Here is a 13,247-nt window from a genome sequence, read left to right as displayed (position 1 = left end):
ACAGACGCAGGAAGAGGAAGGTCTGGGGGCAGAGTGCCAGGCACGGGCACCTCAAGTGCAAAGGTCCTAAGACTGAACGAAAGTTAGCGTTAGAGAAACCGAAAGAAAAAATCAGCGAACGCATGGCTATCTCAACATCCGTCATCTTCCAAGTCCATGTGCCCGGGGAGGGTGTTTCTGTGGCTGGTTATTTGATTTTCCATAATTTACTTGGGAAGATTTCCAGCCAATCGCTGCTCAGCCCTCCCTCCCCTCCTTAAGCGTCTCCTAAGCACTTTTGCAGACAACCCCGCAGGGCAATGCACCCACAGCCCGAGTTTCGCGCCGGGGTTGGCCCGTCACTTCCTGACGCCGGCACCCCTGTCCGGGTGGCGGCGGGACGAGCCGGGTGGGGCTGGAGCCCGGGAGGCCCCGCTCCCCACGCACGTCCCCCAGGCGGCCGGGCAGGCGCGCGGGGCGGGCGGCGGGGCCGGGCCAGGGGAGGAGCCGGGCGGGAGGAGCCCGGGCCGCCTTCCCCTTCGCGCCGCCGCCGCCTTCGCGTCCAGGTAAGGGGCCAGGTCCCGCCGCGGCCACTCCCCGCCGCCACCCCGGGCCCCACGCGGGAGCTCCGGCCCTTTGCCCCCCGCCCCGCCCTCCGCCCCTCGGGGGCGCCGATCCACCGGGAGTGCCCTGAGACCAGGCTGCCTGGTTGTTGCTTGTTTTCCTTCCGAGCCGGAAGTGCCCTTAGAAATCACGTGGGGAGGCAGCTGGGGAAACTGAGGCTTGGCGGAGCGCTGGGCCCGGCTCCTGCCTCCCAGCTCCCAGCCCTTAGCGGTCACCCAGCCCCCTCCTTTGGTGAGTGAGGCCACTGCTCTGGTCCCGGGAGGAGAAGGTACTCGCTCAAGGTCACCTGGGATCCCTGGGCTTCCCTGTTCCCACGCAGCTCCCCCGGCACCCCTCACCCCCTCTTTCCTTGCCCCTGTAGCCTCTGAGCTCATAGCAGACCCTCAAGCTGCAGAAGACCCCAGGCCCCCAGAGTTACAGGCCGGCCGGACTCCTCACCCAGCCTCTGTTGTTAGAGGAGGGAAGAATTGCTGCTACTAACTTTAGGGTGGATTCTACAGCTCAGTAAACTGAGGCTCAGAGAGATGGGGCGATTTCCCCAAGACCACACAGCAAGGGAGAACAGGATAAGAACCTGGGTTACCCCAACCTGCAGCCTGACCCAGTGTCTGGCACAGAGTAGGCCTTCACAGTGCCTTCTCTGCCCTGCCCTAGGTCACCCAGGGAGTCAGGAGCACAGCCAGGCTAGAGCCAGGCCCTTGGCCTAGAGACTACTGACAGAGTAGGAGTCCACAGGTAGTTCTCCTTTCCCTAATCCAGTGTTCATTTCACTGTATCCATCCATTCATTCATTCAGCAAATATTTATTGAGCACCTACTGTGTGCTGGTGTGTGCATTTTTTAGGCCCTGAGGATACAGCAGTGAACAAGACAAGTGCTGCCCTCCAGGAGTACACCCCAGAGAGTGTAATAGAACACTGCCCTTCAGTGGAGGGTGAGGGGGTGGGGGGACTGGGCAGAGAGGAGAGACCATTGGAATCTTCCCACTCTGTGAAGTACGTAAAGAGGACAAAGAAAGACTGAATCTCACAGCCTCCAACCCGCTGAGCCTTTGACCCTTGCTTGTTGGAGATGCTCTGCCAGCCCGAGCTTTCACCCCACTCCCAGGGGTTTGGGGGTGAGGGGACTAGGTGTGTAGGGAGTGGTCCAAAGGAAGCCCCAAACCAAACCTCAGCGCCTGGCAGCCTGGCACTGCCACTTCCTAGCTGTGTGATCTTGTCACGCCACCTCTCTGGGCCTTTGCTTTCGAATACAGTGGGGGTCATAATACTCCATAGAGCTGATGATACTATGTCGAAATGCCTCCTAAATGGTAAATAAAGCACAATCCCAAGCGTGGCCTGTGTCAGAGGCCCTGTCAAGTCAGGTGTAACCTAGGGTGTTTCTTTTTTTCTTTTTTAAAATATATTTTATTGATTTTTTACAGAGAGGAAGGGAGAGGGATAGTTAGAAACATCGATGATAGAGAAACATCGATCAGCTGCCTCCTGCACACTCCCCACTGCGGATGTGCCCACAACCAAGGTACATGCCCTTGACCGGAATCGAACCTGGGACCCTTGAGTCCGCAGGCCGATGCTCTATCCCCTGAGCCAAACCGGTTAGGGCTAGGGTGTTTCTTTAGAGCAGCGGTCACCAACCTCTCTGACCTCACGGACCACCAGTGGTCCGAGGACCCCCGGTTGGTGACCGTGGCTTTAGAGGCTCTAGGTGCCCCGTGGATAGCCTGTTTCCGCTCTCAGTAAGAAGATGTAAGAGGCAGCAACGCGGGTGGCTGAGTTCCAGGTGAGGAGGCCGCCCCGCACTAGAAGTGGAATGCTCACATCACAGCACAGTAGCATTTGCAACCCTGACAGTCTTGCGTGCAGCATCAGACAGATGTGGGCTCAGGTCCCAGCTTTGTGGCTTCTTCACTGAGTCCTCTTGGACACTGAGCCCTCATTTATAAAATGCCTGTCTCCAAGGTTGTCATGAGGATGGAAGGAGCCACAAAGAGCCCTGTGCAGTGTCTGCCCCTCGGGGAGCCTTTTTGCGTTTTAGGCCTCAGGCCCAGGAGCAGTTGGAGGGGCGCAGGTGACTGACCAGGTGAATAGCTCAGCATGTGAAGCTTATCGAGGTCTGAGCCTGCAGAATTTCTCATCCGCCTGAACCCAGCTGTCCCTGCCCTGGTACCACCAGGTCACAGTGGTTGCTCAGCCACCTGGGCCTGCACATGTGGGACCTGAGAGGACTGCTGTATGTTGTAAACTGGGGCCTCAGATGAGATGGGGGACTGCTGCCTTGGATGTGGGATAGTGGGCAGAGGGGGGCTGGAGTGGGTCCAAACCACTTTCTTTTAATTTTTTTAAATTATTTTTTATAGTTTGTGTTTTTGTTGTTGTTGTTAATCCTTACCTAAGGATATTTTTCCATTGATTTTTAGAGAGAGTGGAAGGGAGAGAGAGAGACAAAGAGAAACATCAATGTGAGAGAGACCCATCGATTGGTTGTCTCCTGCATGCACCCCAACCAGGGCCAGGGAACCTGCAACCAAGGTATGTGTTCTTGACCGGATTCGAACCCTGGACCCTTCAGTCCACGCCGGCTGATGCTCCATCCACTAATCCAAACTGGCTAGGGCCAATGCTCTTTCCAGTTAACTACCCTCCACTGGGCAGCCTGACGGATCTGATTGTACCATCCTCTGTGTAAAACCCTGTGCAGCTGCGCATTTTCTTAGGGTGAAGAACAAAAGCCTTAGCATGGACCACAAGGCTCTACACAGCCTGGGCCCCACCTACGCGGGGCCTCCTCCAGCCTGTCCCAGAGCACGTTATCAATGGCCCTCTGTGCTTGAGGCACACGGCTCCCTTCCTCCCCCGAGCCTTTGCCCCTGCTCGTCTAGACCACTCCTCCTCCCTGTCTCACTTTTCCTAGTTAACACCTCCTCATCCTTCAGATCTGAGTCCAAACTACACTAGCACCGCAGGTCACAGGACGTCCCAGGGACATACGTGGGAGGCTTAGCTCAGGTGGATTTATGGAGTCTTCACTGGGAGTAGTTTCTGCCTGTACCCTGCACTCCACCTAGCCATAGCCCCCAGGCCTTCTGGGGCTGGTCCAAGTTCGCTTAGAGGGATGCTCAGTAATGAAATCTACCTTTAGGGGTAGCTCTTGAGCAAATATAGGGACCTCACTTTATATAAAACTGTATTGCCCTAACTACTTTGACTCAGTGTATAGAGCAGGGGTCCTCAAACTTTTTAAACAGGGGGCCGGTTCACTGTCCCTCAGACCGTTGGAGGGCCGGACTATAGTTTTAAAAAAAACTATGACCAAATTCCTATGCACACTGCACATATCTTATTTTGAAGTAAAAAAACAAAACGGAAATAAATACAATATTTGTATTTGCATGTGGCCCGCGGGCCGTAGTTTGAGGACCCCTGGTATAGAGCGTAGGGTCCCGGGTTCGATTCTGGTCAAGGGCATGTATCTAGGTTGCAGGCTCTTCCCCAGCCCAGGCTCTGGTTGGGGCTCGTGTAGAAGGCAACCAATTGATGTATTTATCTCACATCCATGTTTCTCTCTCTTTCCCTCTCTCTCCCACTGTCCCTAAAAATCAGTGGGGAAAAAATATCCCCGGGTGAGGATTAACAGAACAAACAAACAAAACTGTATTGTCCTTCAGCAAAAAATAATGCTGAAGTTATTTCTTAGTTGTGGGGGCAGGTGTTCATTCGTTCACTATTTCACCTGCTCTCCAGGCACTGTTCCAGGATACATCCGGGAACACGATACAAAAGCCACTGCCCTCATGGGGGGGAGACAGACCACCAACGAGCTGTAATCCGTCATCAAGTGGTGGCAAATGCCATAAAGAAAAGTCACCTGTCTCTGGGGGAGGGGAAGTGGTGGTACCCCCTGTTTTAGACCCAAATGAATACCAAGAGAGCTCTGCTGGGGAGTCGGGGGAAGTCCAGATGTCCCAGCATCATCCACTGCCACCCTGACCCTCCTGGTCATGGGAACAGGCACAGAAGCCACCAGTCATTAAACCCGAGAGGAGGTGGGGTGGCCCAGACGAAGCCTCAGGGGCTTCCGAGGTGGCAGGCCCCACTTTAGCTGGACACATCCGCGAAGTCTCATGGCAGTACCTGCGCCCCTTCAGTAAAGTGGGGAAGAACCTGGGTTTGAAGTTGCACAAGCCTGGGGGATACATCCTGGTACTGCCACTTGCTAGCCGTGCGGCCTGCACCTCTGAGCCTCAGTTTTCTCATCTGTAACATGGGTACAGTGGTAGTCTTCCTCGTAAGGTTGTTGTGAGGCTGACATGGGGTCATGAGAGTAAACCCACTGGAAATATTCACGGATTTTATTATTAGACTGCTTTTGGAAAAGGGCACCATTTGGACATGAGGATCTACACGCAGGAAAAACAGCACAAGCTGAGGCCCGAGGTGGGAAACCCAGCTTGGGCTGGAAGCAGTGGCTGGCTCAGTTTGGCTCACAGCTGGCTGGAAGAAGGGGAGTAAAGGAAAATAAAGGTGAAAAGGCAGGTTAGGCCCATCACAGAGATGCTTGGGGCTGGCTGAAAAATGAGATGTTGGCCTGTGGACAGATGGGAGCTACTGAGATACATCTAATTTGGTGGTTTTCAAATTGTGTTTGAAATCTTTCTGGCCACTTGGCCAAAGAGAAACAGTGTAGCATCATAGTTAAGATGGCTGCCTTAGGCTTAAGACCCAGGCACAAGTCTAAATTCCACATCACATGTCCCATGACCTTGACCTTCATTTCTCAGGGCCTCTCTGTCTTCATCTGTGAACTGGAGATAATAACACCTACACTGTAGGATTTTTAGGAGAAAACAAGATGATGTGTGAAAAGAGGTAACACATGACTAACATTTACCAAGCATTTGCTGTTATGATTTTTAATTTTAAAAATTTAATTGTTATTGCCCGGCCGGCTTGGCTTAGTGGTTGAGCATTGATCTATGAACCAGGAGGTCACAGTTCCATTCCAGTCAGGGCACATGCCCGGGTTGTGGGCTTGATTCCCAGTAGGGGGCATGCAGGAGGCAGCCAATCAGTGATGCTCATCATTGATGTTTTTATCTCTTTCTCCCTTCCTCTCTGAAATCAATAAATATATATATATATATTTTAATTTTAATTGTGATTAAAATACACAGAGCATAAAATTCAGTCTTAACCGATTTTTAAGTGTATAATTCAGTAGTTAGCATTAGGTATATTCACATTGTTGTGCAACCAATCTCCAGATCTTTTTAACTTGCAGGTTTGAGACTCCCTACCCATTAAACAACAACTCCCCATCCCCTCCCTCCTGCCTGTGGTAACCACCATTCTACTTCCTGCCCCTATTGATTTTGACTGAGTCCCTCATATAAGTAGAATCATAGAGTATTTGTCTTTTTTTGTGACTGGCTGATTCCACTCAGCAACATGTCCTCAAATTTTATCCATGTTGTAATATGTCAGAAAGTCCTTTCCTTGTTTAAGGCTGAGTAATGTTCCATTGTATATATAGAACACATTTTGTTTGCCCGTTCATCCACTGATGGACACTTGGGTTGCTCCCATCTTTCAGCTATTGTTAATAATGCTGCTGTGAACGTATTTGTACACCCTGCTGTACACCCTTTTTGAGACCCTGCTGTCAATTTTCTGAGGTCGACACCCAGGAATTATTTACGGTTATCATTTGAAGGCAGGGTGTTGAGGTCTCCCCACTGTATTTCCTCTTGCCCACCGGAGTGAGAGAAGTCCCTGGAGCCCTCTGGAACAGTTTGAAAACCAGGGAGTCAAATGGACCATTATAGACGGTGCCATTTCTCCCCCTGGCTTCCCAGGCAGATTTGCCTCTTAAATTATTTTTTAATTATCCCAAGTGGAAACCACTATTCACTCAAGAAATGTTTGTGTGCTTACATGTGGGCAGAGGGAGGTAGACAATAAGCCATAAACATAAACAAATAAATGACATAGTGTGTCAGACAGTGATGTGTGTTCCGGAGCAAGGAAGGAGCCAGGTGAAAGGGCCTGGGATGAGAGGCTGGGACAGGGTAGCTTCAGTGAGCTGTGAGATTTGAGCCAAGACTGGAGGGAGGTAAGGGAGTTGGCCATGTGGTTATCTGGGGGAACAGTGTACCCAGCAGAGGGAACAGCCAAGGCAAAGGCCTTGAGGTGGGAATGTGCCTGATGGGATCCAGGGTGTTGTCGCTGGAGCAGAATAAGCGAAAGGGACAGAAGAAGGAGGGCAGGTTGCACGTGGCCCAGGGGTGAGGAGGGAGTCGGAGGTTTGTAGCAGAGAAGGGGCGTGATCTGACTTCAGGCTGGGTGCTGTGTGGTGGATAGCTAGGCACGAGGGCAGAAAGAAGTGGGAGACTGGGGTGGAGGCTCCTGCCAGAGAGATGATGGCAGCTTGTAGTAGAGTGTGAGTCGGGGAAGAAGGCATATGATAAATGTGGACAAAATGTTATAGAGCCTGGGTACCCATCCTGGTGGCATCCGGTCACCCCGGCACCCCGCCCATCCTCCAGATCGCTGAGTGAGGCTGGGATGGGAACTTTTTGTGCCAACATCCCCTTTTTCTTCTGGTCTGTAGTGGGATTGTCCAAAACCCTTTGGGTTCTTCTCTGTTGGATCTGTTGCCATGGGGACCTCCTGAGATGCTGCATTTACCAGTGGCTTCCAACTTAACTTCCAGATAGAGGTATGGAATGAATGGGTTTCTCTCCCACATTGCTTGTGAGGGGAATGGGGAGTAAACTGGGCCTGCCTGGAATCCTCCATTCTGAGACCATCTCGTGTGTGTGTGTGTGTGTGTGTGTGTGTGTGTGTGTGAACTTTGATCTACAGTCTTCGGAGTTTCTGGTGAAATCAGTGCTATAGCTCTATTTTTTATAAAGGATTTCTTCAACCAGATGCTTTTCCTTCTCCTTGGCTCCAGAATAATTAGACAATTAGTTCTCAGCCTTCCGGCGACACTGTAGCCATCTCTCTAGTAGAAATGCTCGTTTTATTGTACTGCAGACTCACTTAAAAACGAGAAAGAGAACAACACATACACATAGGCACAGGCACATCAAATTTGACCTTGGCCTTCACTGGCTGCTCCAAGTTCAAAAAAAGTAAAATAAAGGCCATCAGTGTAGCATGTAAGAAAAACAAAAGTAATTTATTCTTGCATGTGATCTTCTAAGGGCCCAGGTCATGGGGTTTTAAGGGCGATTTAAAAGATTTTCAAGGATGATATTCATCATATTTGATTTTCTCCTCGATGCTGACTTCAGAATTTTTCATCTTCCTGAGAAGAAACCCCACGTATTGTTTATGGCGTTAGTCCACAAACACTGGCCGAACACCTACTGTGGGTGCTTGCAGACTAAGGATGGGTATTTGTGGAATGTCTGTCTACCCCCACTACTGACAAAAATAACACAGCCAGTGTTTTCTTTGGTGACAGGTAATGTGACTGGCAAAAATCATAGTCTTAGGGCATCAAAACAAGGTCCTATACAGAGTAGTCCCTGTCCATCCCATAGCTGGTCTTTGCAATCTGGCCACGGGTCAGTGTTCGCTTGCTCTTCTCACTGTGTCTTTGTTGTTTCCCTGAGAGTCAGGGCTCTTCTGGGTCAAGTGCAGGCCTTGGTGTCTTGGTGACCGTATCCTGATCAGACCAAGGGGCAGAGGTCCTTGAGGACCAGTGTGCACAGTTCAGTTGGCACATCCCCTTACCCCACAGCTGCCACACACTCCCACAGCTGGACTAGTTTGGGGCCCAGCCCATCTGACTCGACAGTCCATAGAGTTGGAACCCTGGGCACCTCCATCCCACCATCGTGGATGGCTGGAAATTCCTGTCTGTCCTGCCAACCCTTATCCTTTTTGTTGATAACAAAACCTGTTGGTCAGATGAATGGGACTTACTAGTAACTGTGACCTCAGCCCTACAAGGCTTGGCTGGTCCGCACATGGCCAGGACTTTCTGAGATCAAGAACAGAATTGCCATTTTTAATTAAAGCTATTTTTTCTATGAGAAAAGCACCAATAAGCTTGTGACAGAAAGTGTTGCCATAACCGGTTTGGCTCAGTGGATAGAGCGTCGGCCTGCGGACTGAAGGGTCCCGGGTTCGATTCCGGTCAAGGGCATGTACCTGGGTTGCGGGCACTTCCCCAGTGGGGGATGTGCAGGAGGCAGCTGATCGATGTTTCTCTCTCATCGATGTTTCTAACTCTCTATCTCTCTCCTTCCTCTCTGTAAAAAATCAATAAAATATATTAAAAAAAAATAAAAAATAAAAAGAAAGTGTTAAAAATACAGAAAAATGGAAAGAACAAAAACCAGTTACTTCTTGTCCCACAGCCCTACCACTGAGACAATGATCATGAACATTCTGATGTATTTCCTTGTGATCTTCTTGCTCCATGGAACATTTTTTAAAAACAACTGGAATTGTATCACATAGACAGTGGCATGCCCTTCACCACCTCTCTGAAAAATAAAATCCCTCATTGGTAACAATTGCCAATTTCTGTGGTGTAAATGCTCCCGTTGTGACCCGTTTCCAGGCACTAGCCTCACTTCTCACCAGCCAGTAGGAGCCTGTAGCAGCACACCCTATTATAATCTAAAATCGTGTCTATTTTTTTCTGATTTTAAAATCAGTGCATACTCATGATTAAAAATTCATAAAGCAGAAACGTAAAAGGAAAATTTAAAATAATACAGAATCAATCCTTCCCCCTGCTTAGAGACAGCCACTGTCACCATCCTGATGCAAGTCCTAACAGTCCCCTTGCCTATGGATAGAGACATAAACAAAATAATTTTAACTTTCTCCTAAGTTCAAAAATAGTGAGTATATAGGGCAGGAAGTTGGGGAATCCAGAGAAGTCTCTGGCATCTCAACTTGGGAAATAATCTTGGAGGATATTCTCCCAGCCATTTTTCTTCTCTGCACTTTTTAAGATGGTTGGACTCGTAGCTTGATTCTCTGAGTTTGTAGGGCATGGTACAGGCACATTCCCATGCCCCGTAGAAGGTGAACATCCAGGGGAAGGGTGTTATCACTGATCACTTACTAAAAACCCTCCGGAGGCTTAAAGAGGCAGAAAATAATATTCTAGTTCCTTGGAATGAAAACAGGCCGTTAGGATGAAGTTCAGGTTATTTGAAGCTTTGGGGAACCCTGGGTTTGGGGTTCTGGGGCATCCCTGGGTCATTCCAGACGCTTGGCCCTTGTTCCATCTCTGTCCTTCATCTGATGCTCAATGGGAGGGTAAGAATAGGAGAGAGATAACCAGGAAAAAATAGCTCTTGCTTAAGCCCCCAAAACTAGTTCGTTCATTCATTCATTCACGTAGCAGACATTTTCTTGATTTTTTTTTTTATTTTTATTTTTTAAAGAGAGGAAGGGAGAGAGAGAGAGAGAGAGAGAGTTAGAAACATCGATCAGCTGCCTCCTGCACACTCCCTACTGGAAATGTGCCCGCAACCAAGGTACATGCCCTTGACCGGAATCGAACCTGGGACCTTTCAGTCCGCAGGCCGACGCTCTATCTACTGAGCAAAACTGGTTACGGCCGTGGCAGACATTTTCTGATCACTGAGTCTATGGAAGGTAAGGGTTGGGCAAGGGAATGGAGGGATCAGGTGCCTGCCCTCTACTGCCAGGCTAACCAAGGAGTTAGTGCAGCACCCACAGCTCAGGGCACGAGGAGTTAGAACAGACAGTTCCAGCAAAGTCCAGGGCTGCCTGCAGCCCTACTGAGAAAGGCATCCCAGGTAGGGAGACCTGGGGGGCAAAGGCCCAGAGGAAAGTAGTAGCAAGGCTTCCTAAGCCTGGGGAACCGGATCCCCGTCTCCCATAGGCCTCCAGACTCCACACCCTGTGGACTCACAGGCTGGTTTTTCTGGTTTGCGCCTCCAAGACAATTTGCATATTTCTCAGAAGAACCATCCAGAAGCTGACAGCTGTTTTGAGATCTTGAGGGGAGGCCCACAGTTGTTTCTTGAAATCTTGGTAAATATTATCTGAGGTTTCTGTCCCTTCAGAACCCTCATCCTTGTTTTAAATGGTCTTATTGTAAATGTTCTTAGTTACACATTGTTGTCTGCCCCACTAGAATGTAGCTCCGTGATGGAGGGTTGTTGTCTGTCTGTCTTAGTCCCCGCTGTGTCCCCAGCATGCGGGACAGTCCTGGCACATAATAGAGTGATACGTGTTTATTAAATTAACTAACTGGTTAATTCTGGGAGGTGGTGAATTTTTATTTTTAGTTCACTTAGACCTTAAGAAAAGGTCTTTCAAATTCTATAGGGACACCCCACTGCTTTTTATTTTTTAACTTTTTATTTTAAAATAATTATAGGCTACAGGCAGTCATAAAAATAGTATGGGGAGGTCCTGCATATCCTCACAGCTCCCCGCATGGCCGTGGCCTTACAATTAAGTCTGACTCCTTAGCTGGGAGAGCTTGGTCGGCCAGGGTGTGGCCCCGGCAGCATCCCCTCCAACCTCGTCTACCCCTCCATGCGCACCCGTTCAAACCCTGGCTGCGCTACGCATCTTCATGATTCTTAAAAAGCATTCCCTCCCTTCTACCTCTGATTCTCGACATGTGCTATCCCCTCTGCCCAGAACATGTTCTTCCTCCCCACCCCACCCCACCCCACCCTAGTCTGACACCACCTTCTCCAGGAAGCCAATTCTATGTTCCAGGCCCCTTCTTTTTACCCCCCTATATGTATTTCCTCCTTCACAGCATTTATTCCGCTGGTTTGTCGTCGTCTCTTTGCTTGTCTGTCTCTTCTACTGCCCTGTTTCTTCACCTGGATTACTCTCCCACCCGTCTGCAGGGCTGTCCCCTTTACTTCCTGCAGCCTCTGCTGGAATGGCACCTGTCATCTGCATACCACGGTCACTTCCCTCCTGCCCATCACTTCATATCCCCCTCACTGCCTTATTGTACCCCGCCCCCATGATCACTTCCTGACCGAATGTTTACTGATTATTTGGTTGACTGTTAAGGACATGGATCCTATAAACAGACCACTCAAATGCAAATTTTGATTCCACCACTTACTAGCTATGTAATCTTGGGCAAGTTATTTAAATTATGATTATCATTATGTATTGGTGTATTATTGCCTGTGTCCCACCAGGACATAAGTCCCTTGAGAGCAGGGAATTTGTCAGTTTTGTCCCCTGATCTGCCCCAAGGCCCAGAACAGGACATCATATATCATATATCCTTCTTCATTCATCCAGCAAGTAGTTATTGAATGCCTATAATATTCAGGGCCTGCTCCAAACTCTGGGGTACACCCGTGAAACAGGGGTCTGCTTTGAGAAGCAGATATTCTGTTTGTATACATAAGTAACTATGTACACAAACAGAATAGTTTAAAAATATATTCTTTCAGATAGAACTAAGTATTATAAATATAGACAGGATGCTGGGAGAGGGGGACAGAAGTACTTTAGCCTGAAGACATTTGGGCTGAGGCCAGAAGGATGGCAAGGTCAGAGGAGGAGTGTCCCAGGCTGGGGGAATGGCAAGTGCAAAGGCCCAGTGTGGGTGTTTGAAGAGCAGAAAGACAGCCAGTGTGGCTGTAGTGTAGTGAACAAGCCGGGTGTCGGGAGCATGAGAAATTTAGAGGCAGGTGGGGCCTCTCACACAGGGTGTTGTAGGCCATCTGAAGGGGATCGGTACTCATCCTGGTGCGTGGGAAGCCTTCGGTGTTGGGGTCCTGCCCCAGCAGGTCCAGGGGTTCCCAAAGGTGTGGACGGAGTCGGCAAAGAAGGAAGGACACAGAGACAGCATTCAGTTGATCAGCAGCCTAGCCAGGTTATAGCCAGGTTCTCTAGCCAGGTTCTGTCTTTATTGTCCTGTTACATCTATATTTATACCAGTTGGTTTTAATCCTATTCATTCTATTCCAAAGGTTAGGGCGTTTCTTATCTCCATTCCAAGGTTACTCTATTGTTCTATTAAACTACAAGGAAGTAACTGAAGGAGATTATCCTAAGTAAAGATTATGTAGCTTAAGCGTGATTGTTCGTAGTTAAAGTGATTAACTACCCGCCTGGCACTTAGTTAAGGGGTTTTATTCCCTCCCTAACTCCAGGGAAAAATCCCCACCTGGGAAACAACCTTTCTTAGAGAGGTGACCTTGGTTAAAACACATAGCGCTAAGAAGGGGAGCAAACATATTAAGAACAGTATGCCATATACGCCAGGTCCCTTGAAACATATGCTGTGCAGATGTTTCTTCCCTGCAGCGACTGTGTCAAGCAGCAAGGGTGGACCGGCTTCTGGCACTTCGGAAGCTTTTAAGCAGGCGGGTGACAGGATTGGTGTATATGAAAAAAGGGCCACTTGGCCTGGTGTGGAGAGGACGGAGTATAGGGCTTCAAGAGTGTATTTGTTGAATGAATGAATGTATTTGGCCTGAGCGGAGCAGGGAGAAGGGGGTTAGAGTTTTTCATATATAAAATAGCACAATAATTATTAAATAATAGTACAAAATAAATTCTGAGTTTTGAGTACTCACAACTATAAACCTACTTTTGCCCCCTGTTCATCCCCCCTCTTCCTTGTGGTTAGAAGCAGGCCAGCTCATGCTTCTC

The 13,247-nt window shown here is 49.2% G+C and overlaps 1 protein-coding gene across 6 annotated transcripts in view; it reads left to right on the top strand.

The window, feature by feature from the left end:
- Nucleotides 1-335: 335 nt before the first annotated feature.
- Nucleotides 336-13,247, top strand: part of TMCO4 (transmembrane and coiled-coil domains 4) — a 76,250-nt gene continuing 63,338 nt past the window's right edge. For 2 of the 6 annotated variants that reach the window (XM_036349740.1, XM_036349736.1), the window contains exons 1-2: nt 337-545; nt 7,216-7,323. The gene's annotated coding sequence lies outside the window, so the exon portion shown is untranslated. Of the gene's footprint in view, nt 546-7,215; nt 7,324-10,544; nt 10,638-13,247 lie in introns of those variants that run through there. The other 4 variants (XM_036349742.1, XM_036349738.1, XM_036349741.1 and 1 more) reach the window with 4 other exon arrangements.

The sequence above is a fragment of the Myotis myotis genome, unplaced genomic scaffold (genome assembly GCF_014108235.1).
Source record: "Myotis myotis isolate mMyoMyo1 unplaced genomic scaffold, mMyoMyo1.p scaffold_m19_p_2, whole genome shotgun sequence".
In the NCBI taxonomy this organism is placed as follows: Eukaryota; Metazoa; Chordata; class Mammalia; order Chiroptera; family Vespertilionidae; genus Myotis; species Myotis myotis.
The sequence above is the reverse complement of the archived record's forward strand: the minus strand, read 5'-3'. Positions and strand labels throughout refer to the sequence as shown.